This window comes from Canis aureus, chromosome 8, assembly GCF_053574225.1.
Source record: "Canis aureus isolate CA01 chromosome 8, VMU_Caureus_v.1.0, whole genome shotgun sequence".
In the NCBI taxonomy this organism is placed as follows: domain Eukaryota; kingdom Metazoa; phylum Chordata; class Mammalia; order Carnivora; family Canidae; genus Canis; species Canis aureus.
In genome coordinates this window covers 53863440-53876448 of record NC_135618.1, presented here as the reverse complement: position 1 = coordinate 53876448, position 13009 = coordinate 53863440, and the positions used below count along the sequence as shown (strand labels likewise).

At 37.5% G+C, this 13009-nt stretch overlaps 1 protein-coding gene across 1 annotated transcript in view; it reads right to left on the bottom strand.

Annotated features, from left to right (window-relative positions):
• The window catches only part of LOC144319219 (phospholipid-transporting ATPase ABCA3-like), a 134911-nt gene that overhangs the window by 96197 nt on the left and 25705 nt on the right, over window positions 1-13009 (bottom strand). The gene's annotated exons all lie outside the window — the stretch shown is intronic.

The window sequence follows — 13009 nt, the reverse complement described above, 5'->3', positions numbered from 1 at the left end:
GAAGGATATTTAGTTTTAGCAATAATCTTTATGGATTATATTCTTTAAAGAAATATTTGGTATTTCAAATGTTAACAAAAGAGCATTCAAAAAGTTTAGGTAAGAATATAATGTAGAAGACCAGTAATAAGATTCAAATGGGTGGCATGAGTCTTCACAGGCTTTTAAAAATATTTCTATTGAGGTGCCTGGGTAGCTTAGTCAATTAAGCATCTGTCTTCAGCTCAGATCACGATCCCAGGGTCCTGGGATGGAGTCCCATGTCGGGCTTTCTGCTCAAAGCAGAGTGTACTTCTCCCTCTTGCTTTCCCTCTGTGCTCTCCCTCTCTCTCTCAAATAAATAAATAAAATCTTAAAAAAAGACATTAAAATATTTCTATTGAATTTTACTGTAACTTTAAGCTCTTTGAGATTAGGGGGCAAAGACTATATCTGCCTATTTGTATCTGCCTCGCCCATACAAAGAGTTTAACAAATGTTTGTTGAATGAATGAATGAATGAATGAATGTTAGGATCTTTAGGACTTGCATAGTTTCCAAAGTTCTTAAAAATGGGCACAGGCCCACTTTATTATGCACAGGGGACAGAAATAGGGATAAATGGGCCCCTTTAAGTTTCCTAGCAATCAATGCTACAACCAGACTTTCTTAGTAAGTCTTATTAACCAATAAAAATGACAAAGTATATTTAACAAAAGAAATGCAAGACTTCTGGGGTGCCTGGGTGGCTCAGTCTGTTTGGTGACCAACTCTTAGTTTCAGCTCAAGTCATGATCTTGGGGTCCTAAGATCAAGCTCTGCATCCAGCTCTCCACTCAACGAGAAGTCTGCTTTAGGATTCTCTCTCTCTCTGCCTCTCCCTCTGCTCTCCCTCACTAAAATAAATAAATCTTTTTTAAAAAGTAGTGCAATACTCCTACACTGAAAACTAAAACACTGTTGAAAGAAATTATAAGAAATATAACTGTAGGAAAGATACCCCATTTACAACCTGTTAATTCAACATACTATTGGAAGTCCTAGCCACAGCAATTGGGCAAGAAAAGAAATAATGGATGCAAGTCAGATTTATTTGCATATGATATGATATTATTCATAGAAAATTCTAACAGTTCCAATAAAAAATTCTTAGAACTCATCAACAAATTCAGTAAAGTTGGAAGATACAAAATCAAAATACAAAAATGTATTGAATTTATATTCATTAATAAAGAACTATTAGAAAGAGAAATTTTAAAAAATCTTATTTACAAATGCATCAAAAAATAAGATACTTGGGAGTAAATTTAACCAAGGAAGTGAAAGACCTGTACACTGAAAACTGTAAGATAGATATTGAATAAAGAAATCAAAGACAACATGAATAGATATACACTGTACTTGTGGATTGGAAAAATTAATATTGACAAAATGTCCACACTACCCAAAGCAATAGACAGATTCAATGCAATTCCCATTAAATTCCAATGTTATTTTTCACAGAAATAGAACAAATAGTCCTAAAATTTGTAGGGAACCACAAAGGACCACAAATAGGCAAAACCATCTTCAGAAAGAAGAAAAAGCTGGAGGAATTCCAATTCCTGATTTCAAACTATATTACAAAGCTATAGTAATCAAAACAGTACAGTACCATCATTAAAACAGACAATAGAGCAATGCAACAGAATAGAGAACACAGAGATAAACTGACACATTTATGGCCAATTCATTTATGACAACTCAAAAATATACAATGGGAAAAGGACAATTTCTTCCATAAATGATGGAAGGAAAAATGGATAGCTGTATATAAAAGAATGAAACCATACACACAAAAAAACACTCAAAATGGATTAAGGACTTTAATTTAAGACCTGAAATAAAACCAGGAGGAAACATAGGTGGTAAATGCTTTCAGATTGGTCTTGGTGATGATTTTATGGATCTAATTTCAAAAGCACAGGAAAAAAAAAAGAAAAAATAAACAAAGGGGATTATATCAAAACAAAAATCTCCAGAGCAAAGGAAACCATCAACACAATAAAAGTCCGAATGGGAGAAAATATTTGCAAATCATATATTTGGTAAGAGGTTAATATCCTACAACTCAATAGCAAATATCAATCTGTTTCAAAAATGGGCAAAGGAACTGAATAGACATTTTTCCAAAGACATGCTGATGGTCATCAGGTACATGAAAAGGGGCCCAACATAAGTTAGAATCAGAGAAATGCAAATCAAAACCACAATGAGATATCATTTCACACCTTTTAGAATGGCTGTTATCAAAAAGACAAGAAATAAAAAAATGTTGGTAAGGATGTGGAGAAAAGGGAACCCTTGTACACTGCTAATGGGAATGTAAATTGTAAATTGGTGCAGCCACTAAGGAAAAAAGTATAGAGGTTCCTCAAATAATTAAAAATTTAAATTACCATACAATCCAGCAATTCCAGTTATGGGTACCTATCTAAAGAGAACAGCATTAATTTGAAATGATATGTGTACCTATATATACACTACAGCATTATTCACAATAGTCAAGACATGGAAGCAACCTAAGTGTCCACTGATGGATGGATAGATAAAGCAGATGTGGCATATATGTATGTATGTGTGTGTACACACACACACACACACACACAAAAGAATACTATTCAGCCATAAAAATGTCATTTGCAACATCAGACCTTGAGGGCATTTTGCTAAATAAAATAACTCAGAGAAGGCAATTACTCTATGGTTTCAATTAAACGTGGAATACAAACAAACAAAACCTTCAAGCTCATAGATACAGAGAAGATTGGTGATTGCCAAAGGTGGAAAAGGGGGAATGGGCTAAATGGGTGAAGGGGCCCAAAAGGTACAAACTTTCCATTATAAGATTAAAAAGTCATGGGGACTTAATGGACAGCATAATGACTATAGTTAATAATGCTACACTGCATATCTGAAAGTTGCTTAGAGAGTAGATCTTAAAAGTCCTCATCACAAGAAAAAAAATTATTTTGTAACTATAGTTTGACCGATGTTAACTAGACTTATGGTGATCATTTCACAATGTATACAAATATTGAATCATATTACACACCTGAAACTAATAAATAAAATGTTACATGTCAGTTATACTCCAGTAAAAAGTCAATGAAATCACAAGTGAATTATATGAAAATATCAACAAAATTGACAAGTTTTTGGCTAGACTGACTAAAAAAATGAGAGAAGACTCAAATTACTAAAACCAAAACACTACTTCTGGTTTTGCAGAAATAAAAATAATCTATTAAAGCATACTATGAGCAACTGTATGCCAAAAAAATGAGATAGCCTATACAAAATCGACAAATTCCTAGAAACACAGTCTCCCAAGACTGAATCTTGAAGAAAGAAAATCTGAAGAGCTCACTAATCAAAAACTTCCAACAAAGAACATTCCTGGACCAGAAGGCTGTACTGGTGAATTCTATCAAATATTTCAAAGAGGCAGCTGGGTGGTTCAGTCAGTTAAGCATCCAACTCCTGGTTTTGGCTCAGGTCATAATCTTAGGGTTGTGAGATTGAGCTACTAAGTCAGGCTTTACACTGGGCATGTAGCATGCTTAATATTCTCTCTCCCTCCCTTCTACCACTCCCCGCCCCACCCCTCTCTTCTCCCTTTCTTGTGTGCATGTATGTATGCAAAAAATAAAGCAAAATAAAACCCAAATTTTTCAAAAAGAATAAACAATAATCCTTTCTCAAACTCTTCCAAAAACTTGAAGAGGAGGGAACTCATAAGTCCAGGAGTCAGATACACAAGAAAATAAACTACAGACCATTATCCTTTATGAATACTGACTCAAAAATTTTCAACAAAATAGTACCAAACCAAATTCAGCAGCATATTGAAAGAATTATATATCATGATCACATATGACCTATTCTTGGAATGCAAGGAGGGTTTAACATACAAAATTAATCAATATAGTACACCACATTCAGAGAAAACACATGATCATCTCGATTGATGCAGAAATTCAAAACTGATAAAACAGTCAACAAACTAGAAATAGACGGGCATTTCTTCAACTAACAGAGGTCATTTATTATTTATTTATTGAAGATTTTTAATTTATTTATTCATGAGAGACACAGAGACAGAGAGAGAGGCAGAGACACAGGCAAAGGGAGAAGCAGGCCCCATGCAGGGAGCCCGAGGTGGGACTCGATCCCGGGTCTCCAGGATCACGCCCCAGGCCAAAGACGGCACTAAACCACTGAGCCACTAGGGCTGCCCAACAGAGGTCATTTAAAAAAATAACAGTTAACATCATACTCTTTTTACCTAAGATCAAGGGAAAAGCAAGGATGCTAGCTTTTACTGCTTCTATTCAACACAGTATTAGAAATTCTAACCAGAGCAATTAGGAAAAAAATATATTAAAGGCATCCAAATTGGAAAGGAAGAAGTAAAAGTATCTCTGTTTGCAGTATGAGACAATCTTACATGCAAACCAGATTCCATGCCTAAAAATGTCAGTATTAATAAGTGACTCATCAAAGTAGGAGAATACAAAGTCAACACACAAAAATCGGTTGAACTTCTATACCAATGAGCAATCTAAAATGGAAATTAGGAAAACAATTCCATTACAATAGCATCAAGAAGAATAAAATACTTAGGAATAAACTTAGCCGAGGAGGAGAAAGATTTATACAATTAAAACAATGAAGAGTAAAAGATTTCTACATTTTTGAGGCCAATACACTTCCAGAAAATAAGAAAATATTAGAAAATTAGATAAAATTAGGGAAAAAATGGTGAAATAAAGAGCAAACAGAAATTTCATACATTGCTAATGGAAGTGGAAATTGTTAAAACTTTATTGGCAAACTTTGGGACTATAAAGTTAAATATGCATACTCTAACATTCAGGAAAAAATGTATGATATATTAATAGAAGCATTATTTATAATACCCAAACTCCAAACACTAAAGGAGAATAGGTAAATTGTGACAGTTATACTATGGAATCTTAAACTGAGTTATACTTATGTAACTCAATGAATATAAATGAACTACAGGTACAAATTCACCTGAGAGAATGACACAGACACAACATAATACAGCACCATGATTCCATTTATCAAGTACAGGATAGACAGAACTAAGTCATAATATTATAAATCAGGTTAGTGTATACTTTGGGGGAAATGTTTTGAGGGGAACACAACAGACTTCTAGAGTGTTGGCACGGTTTTATTTCTTATGGGGTCATGATAAAATGGGCATACTATATGATAACCCATTCAACTCTACTACAATCGTCTGAATGTCAGTGTCTCCTCAAAATTCCTAAATTGAAAACCTAGTTTCCAATGTGATAGCACTTTGAGGTGGGGCACCTGAGAGATAATTAGGTGATGAGGACTGAGCCCTCATGAATCGGATTAGTGCCCTCATAAAGGAGACCCCAGAGAGCTCGCATTCCTTTTGTCAAATGAGGAGACGGTGATGCAGTGCCATCTATGAATCACAGAGTGGATTCTTCATCAGACATTTTGAATCTGCTGGCACCTTGATCTTAGATTTTCCAGATTCCAGAACTAAAAGAAATAAATTTTTATGGTTTATAAGCCATATATATTTTGATATTTTTGTTGGAGTAGCCTGAATGGATTAAAACACATACACTCATGACTTGTACTCTTTTCTGTGTATATGTAGCTATACTTCAATGAAATTTTTTTAAAAAATGAAATATAAATATTTTAAGTCATAACATGACATTTCTATATCATCTTCTGGGGACTCAAAAAAGGAAGTGTTAAATTATAATAGAGAATTAAAGAGAGATAATCAATAAGGAGATGGCAGCTATAACACCTGAGACAAGTAAGTTAACTGTGTTTCACCAATCAGAAAACAGAGAAGAAAGCATTACAGTCAGAGGAAACATAAACATAAAGGAAGTTTCAAAAAAGGCCATTCGTTTTGGCTGGGAGGACAGGTATTATGTTTTCTTGTTCTCAGTGAAAAACAATTCTGGAAGGGACTATAAGAGGTCATTTAAATTTTTTTTTTTCAGCAATCAGAAATTGGTTTAAAAAATCACAATTTTTTTTAGATTCTACATATAAGTGAAATCATATGGTAACTGTCTTTTCTCTGACTTATATCACTGAGCATAATACCCTTTGTGTCTATCCATGCTGTCACAAATGGAAAGATCTCACTTTTTTATGGCTGAGTAATATTCCATTGTATCTATATACAGCATCTTCTTTATTCATTCTTCTATAGCTGGACAACAAACAAATGAACAAAAACAAGACACCCATAAATACAGAGAACTGATGATTGCCAGAGAGGAGAGTGGAAGGATGAGAAAATGGGTGAAGAGGAGTTGCTGGGAGGTACAGGTTTCCAGTTATCACATGAGTAAGTAAGGGGAAAGACAGGTACAGCATAGGGAATATAGTCGATGGTACTGTAATAGCATTTCATGGTGGCAGATGGTAGTCACACTTGTTCTGGGCAGATGTAAATCTGCCCAATCACTATGCTGTACGCTGAAACTAATAGAACCCTGTGTATCAACAATACTGCCATAAAGGGAGATTGATTCAGGAAAGATGGCGGAGGAGTAGGGTCCTCACCTCACCTGGCCCCACCAACTTACCTAGATAACTTTCAAACAATCCTGAAAACCTATGAATTCGACCTGAGATTTAAAGAAAGAATAGCCAGAAAGCTACAGAGAGAAGGGTTTTCACTTCTAACAAGGTAGGAAGATGGGAAAAAATGAAATAAAAATGAATCAAGTTGGGGAGGGGCACCGCGAGGAGCCCAGCTAAGGCCAGGCGGCGAGAGCCTCCAGGACAGGAAACCCCAGCCCCGGAGAAGCAAGAACTTTTAAAACTCTGCACTGGATTCTTCCCGGACAGAAAAGTGCTCAGCCGGGAAACTGGGCAGAATTGCAGGAGGGGCAGCGGAGCCTCCAGTCTCCTGGAGTCACTAATAGAGGAAGTGCACCAGGGGAAAGCGCACCACGAACGGAGGGCTGACCTTGGTAAAGGTCTGGCATGAGCACTCGGCACCGGGGAGAAGCCAGTCGGTTAGGCGGGCAGCTCTGGACAGAGGTGTCTCGGCAGCCGCAACCCCGGAAGCGTGATTCCAGCACCGCAGAGCCCTGGATCCCAGGGCGCCAAGCCAGCGGACACAGCCCATGATCCTGCACTCCCCCCAGGACAGGCGGAGATGGGGAGGGCACGAGACAGCGAGGACTCTCCTGCTGCTGGGCGCCCCCGAGCTGTGCAGATCAGAGCCCCCCTGCCGGCCCGGGAGCATCTAGGCCATTGCGGACTGGGAGACTGCGTTAGTTACTGTGGGAAGCTGACTCCAGAGCTGGAGACCTGGCCGCCACCATTGTGGTTGCTCCTCCTTGTTTCACCCTCTGCCTGGGAGAGATGGGACCGCCAGGGAGCAGGGGCCTCCAAGGTAAACAGCTCCCACTGAGCCCAGCACCCAGCGGGGGTGGGGCATCTCCGCCAAGTACACAAACCTGAGAATCAGCACGGCAGACCCTCCCCGAGAAGACCAGCTGGAAGAACAGGGGAAGAGCATATCCTTGACCAAGCAGCACTGGAAAGCTTCAGAGGAAGTCAGGGATTTACAGTATATAGAACCAAAGGATACCCCTCCATTTTTTTCCTTTTACCAGTACAATTAATTTTTATATCAGACTATAAATTTCCAACATTTTTTCTCTTTTCCCACCCTAACTACAATCTTTTACCACTCTTAATTTTTAAGTTGCTTCCTTTTTGACTTTCATATTTCTATAATTACATGTCTTAGATAGATTTTTTACTTCAGGATTCCCTTCAACATACTCAACTTATTTTTGGGAGATATACATGTTTTTGTTTTGTTTTGTTTTGTTTTGTTCTGTGTTCTTTGTTTTCTCTGCCTCATTTTGTTCTACAATGGCAGAAGTTAATACCTTCTAAAACATGACCAGCATGCATCCAGAACCAAGTGGTATACCATGCTGGTTCACTCTGTGAGATTATATTCTCTCTTCATTCCCAGTCTGCCCCTGTTTTATCTCATTTATGTTTTTGTGGACAATGCTGGGGCTCTCTACAAGTATTTCTTGTTTATATAAATTTGGGACTGGTCATCTTCTAACATACAGAACTTAATATACTCAGAACCAAGAGGATCGCATTCTAGGATCCTCAGGTAGACTACATTCTCCCTCCACTACAACTTCGTCACTACCACTATCTCCGAGTCCCCCTCCTTTTTTTTTTCTTCTCCTTTCTTTTTTCTTTTTTTTCCTCTTTACTTTTGCTTTTTCTCTCTTTTTCTTCTTCTTCTTTGGGATTCTTGGGCTTTTATTTTTTACTACATTGTTTTAAAATTTGTTTTTCTCTTTAGTGGTCCTCTTGTTTAATTTTTTTCTGATTTTTCTTTTCAATTGCAGGTCTCTGACCTCATCACAATCATCGGGGGTGAAATTTACCTAGGTCGTGTTTGATATTCTTGACTCAACCACTCACACAGGCACTCTACACTGAGCAAAATGACTAAAAGGAGGAACTCACCCCCCCCCCCAAAAAAAAGAATAAGAAACAGTACTCTCTGCCACAGATTTACAGAATTTGGATTACAATTCGATGACAGAAAGCCAATTCAGAAGCAAAATTTTAAGCTACTGGTGGCTCTGGAAAAAAGCATAAAGGATTCAAGAGACTTCATGACTGCAGAATTTAGACCTAATAGGCTAAAATTAAAAATCAATTAAATGAGATGCAATCCAAACTAGAGATCCTAAACAAAAGGGTTAATTGGGTGGAAGAAAAGTGAGTGACACAGAAGACAAGTTGATGGAAACCAAGGAAGCAGAGGAAAAAAGAGAAAAACAATTAAAAGACCATGAGGAACTGTTAAAGGAAATAAATGATACCCTCAGAGGAAGCATCTACATATAATTGGGGTTCCAGAAATCACCATGAGGGCCAGAGGGCCAGAAAGCATATTTGAACAAATCATAGCTGAGAACTTTCCTAATTTGGGAAAGGAAACAGGCATTCAAATCCAGGAGATAGAGAGGACCCCCCCATAATCAATAAAAACCATTCAACACCTCGACATTTAATAGTGAAGCTTGCAAAATCCAAAGATAAAGAAAAAATCCTTAAAGCAATGAGAGACAAGAGATCCCTAACTTATATGGAAAGAAGTATTAGGTTAACAGCAGACCTCTCCACAGAGACCTGGCAGGCCAAAAAGGTCTGGCAGGATATATTCAGGGTCCTAAATTAGAAGAATATGCAGCCAAGAATATTCTATCCACCAAGGCTCTCATTCAGAATAGAAGGAGAGATAAAGAGCTTCCAGATAGGCAGAAACTGAAAGAATATGTGACCACCAAACCAGCTCTGCAAGAAATATTAAGGGACCCTGTAAAAGAAAGAGGAGGCCCAAAGAAATAATCCACAAAAACAGGGACTGAATAGGTAATACAATGACAGTAAATTCATTATCTTTCAATAGTTACTCTGAACGTGAATGGGCTAAGTGATCCCATCAAAAGATTAAGGGTATTGGACTGGATTAAAAAGCAAGACCCATCTATTTTCTGTCTATAAGAGACTCATTTTAGACATAAGGACATCTACAGCCTGAAAATGAAAGATTGGAGAACCATTTACCATTCAAATCGTCCTCAAAGGAAGCTGAGGTAGCAATCCTCATATCAGATAAATTAAAGTTTATCCTAAAGACTGTAGTAAGAAATGAAAAGGAACACTATATCATATTTAAAGGGTCTATCCAACAAGAGAACCTAACAATCATGATATTTATGCCCCTAATGTGGGAGCTGCCAAGTATATCAATAACCACAGTAAAGACATATTTAGATAATAAAACACTAATAGTAGACTTCAACACGTCACTTTCTGCAAATGACAGATCTTCTAAACACAACATCTCCAAAGAAACAAGGGCCTTAAATGATACACTGGACACACCTACATCACAGATGTATACAGAACTTTGCATCAAAACACAACTGAATACACATTCTTCTCAAGTTCACATGGAACTTTCTCCAGAATACACCACATACTGGGTCACAAATCAGGTCTTAACCAATACCAAAAGATTGGGATTGTTCCCTGCATATTTTCAGACCATAATGCTTTGAAACTAGAACTCAATCACAAGAAATTTGGAAGAAACTCAAACAGGTGGAGGTTAAAGAGCATCCTACTAAAAGATGAATGGGTCAGCCAGGGAATTAGAGAAGAATTAAAAAGATTCATGAAAACTAATGAGAATGAAGATACAACCGTTCAAAATCTTTGGGATACAGCAAACACTGTCCTAAGAAGGAAATACATCACAATACAAGCATCCCTCAAAAAATTGGAAAAAAACCTCAAATACACAAGCTAACCTCACACCTAAAGGAACTGGAGAAAGAACAGCAAGTAAAACCTACACCAAGCAGAAGAATAGAGTTAATAAAGATTCGAGCAGAACTCAATGAAATAGAGACCAGAAGAACTGTAGAACATCAGCCATTAGAAACGACAAATACCCACCATTTGCTTCAACGTGGATGGAACTGGAGGGTATTATGCTGAGTGAAATAAGTCAATTGGAGAAGGACAAACAGTGTATGTTCTCATTCATTTGGGGAATATAAATAATAGTGAAAGGGAATATAAGGGAAGGGAGAAGAAATGTGTGGGAAATATCAGAAAGGGAGACAGAACATAAAGACTCCTAACTCTGGGAAACGAACTAGGGGTGGTGGAAGGGGAGGAGGGCGGGGGATGGGGGTGAGTGGGTGACGGGCACTGAGGGGGACACTTGACGGGATGAGCACTGGGTGTTATTCTGTATGTTGGTAAATTGAACACCAATAAAAAATTATTTTATTAAAAAAAACTGAGAGTTGGTTCTTTGAAAGAATTGATAGATAAACCATTAGCCAGCCCTTTTAAAAACAAAAAACACTCGAATTAATAAAATCATGAATGAAAGAGGTAATATTACAACCAATACCAAGGAAATACAAACAATTTAAAAAATATATATTATGAGCAGATATACAGAAATAACTTAGGGAATCTAGAAGAAATGGACACATTTTTAGAAAACCGCAAGCTACCAAAAGTGGAACAGGAAGAATTAAAAAACCTCAATGGGCTAATAACCAGGGAGGAAATTGAAGCAGTCATCAAAAACCTCCCAAGACACAAAAGTCCAGGGCCAGAAGGCTTCCCAGGGGAATTCTATCAAATGTTTAAAGAAGAAACTGAAGTAAGTCAGTCGGAGAAGGACAAACATTATATGTTCTCATTCATTTGGGGAATATAAATAATAGTGAAAGGGAATATAAGGGAAGGGAGAAGAAATGTGTGGGAAATATCAGAAAGGGAGACAGAACGTAAAGACTGCTAACTCTGGGAAACGAACTAGGGGTGGTAGAAGGGGAGGAGGGTGGGGGGTGGGAGTGAATGGGTGACGGGCACTGGGGGTTATTCTGTCTGTTAGTAAATTGAACACCAATAAAAAATAAATTTAAAAAAAAGAAGAAACAATACCTATTCTACTAAAGATGTTCCGAAGGATAGAAGGGGATGGAATACTTCCAAACTCATTTTATGAGACAAAGACCCCACCAAAAAGGAGAATTAAATACCAATATCCCTGATGAACACAGATACAAAATTCTCAACAAGATACTAGGCAACAGGATCCAACAGTACATTAAGAAGATTATTCACCATGATCAACTGGGATTTATCCCCAGGATCCAAGAGTAGTTAAACACTCCTAAAACAAAGTGATAGATCACATCAACAAGAGAAAAAACAAGAAGTATATGATCCTCTCAATAGATGCAGAGAAAGTAATTGACAAAATATAGCATCTATTCCTGATCAAAACTCTTCAGAGTGTAGGGATAGAGGCATCTTAAGAACCATCTACAAAAAGCCCACAGTAAATATCATTCTCAATGGGGAAACACTGGGAGCCTTTCCCCTAAGATCAGGAACATGACAGGGATGTCCACTCTCACCACTGCTATTCAACATAGTACTAGAAGTCCTAGCCTCAACAATCAGGCAACAAAAAGAAATAAAAGGCATTCAAATTGGCAAAGAAGAAGTCAAACTCTCCCTCTTCGCAGATGACATGATACTGTACATAGAAAACCCAAAAGCCTCCACCCCAAGATTGCTAGAACTCATACAGCAATTCAGCAATGTGGCAGGATACAAAATCAATGCCCAGAAATCAGTGGCATTTCTATACACTAACAATGAGACTGGAGAAAGAGAAATTAAGGAGTCAATCCCATTTACAATTGCACCCAAAAGCATAAGATACCTAGGAATAAACCTAACCAAAGAGGTAAAGGATCTATACCCTAAAAACTACAGAACACTTCTGAAAGAAACTGAGGAAGACATAAAGAGATGGGAAAATAGTCCATGCTCATGGATTGGAAGAATTAGTATTGTGAAAATGTGTATGCTACCCAGGGCAATTTACACGTTCAATGCAATCCTTATCAAAATACCATGGACTTTCTTCAGAGAGTTGGAACAGATAATCTTAAGATTAGTGTGGAATCAGAATAACCAGGAGAATATTGAAAAAGAAAACCATAGCTGGGGGCATAACAATGCCGGGTTTCAAGTTGTACTACAGAGCTGTGATCATCAAGATAGTGTGGTACTGCACAAAAACAGACACATAGATCAATGGAACAGAATAGAGAATCCAGAAATGGACCCTCAACTCTATAGTCAACTAATATTTGACAAAGCAGGAAAGACTATCCACTGGAAAAAGGACAGTCTCTTCAATAAATGGTGCTGGGAAAACTGGACAGCCACATGCAGAAGAATGAAACTGGATCATTATCTTACACCATACACAAAGATAAACTCAAAATGGATGAAAGATCTAAATGTGAGACAAGATTCCATCAAAATCCTAGAGGAGAACACAGGC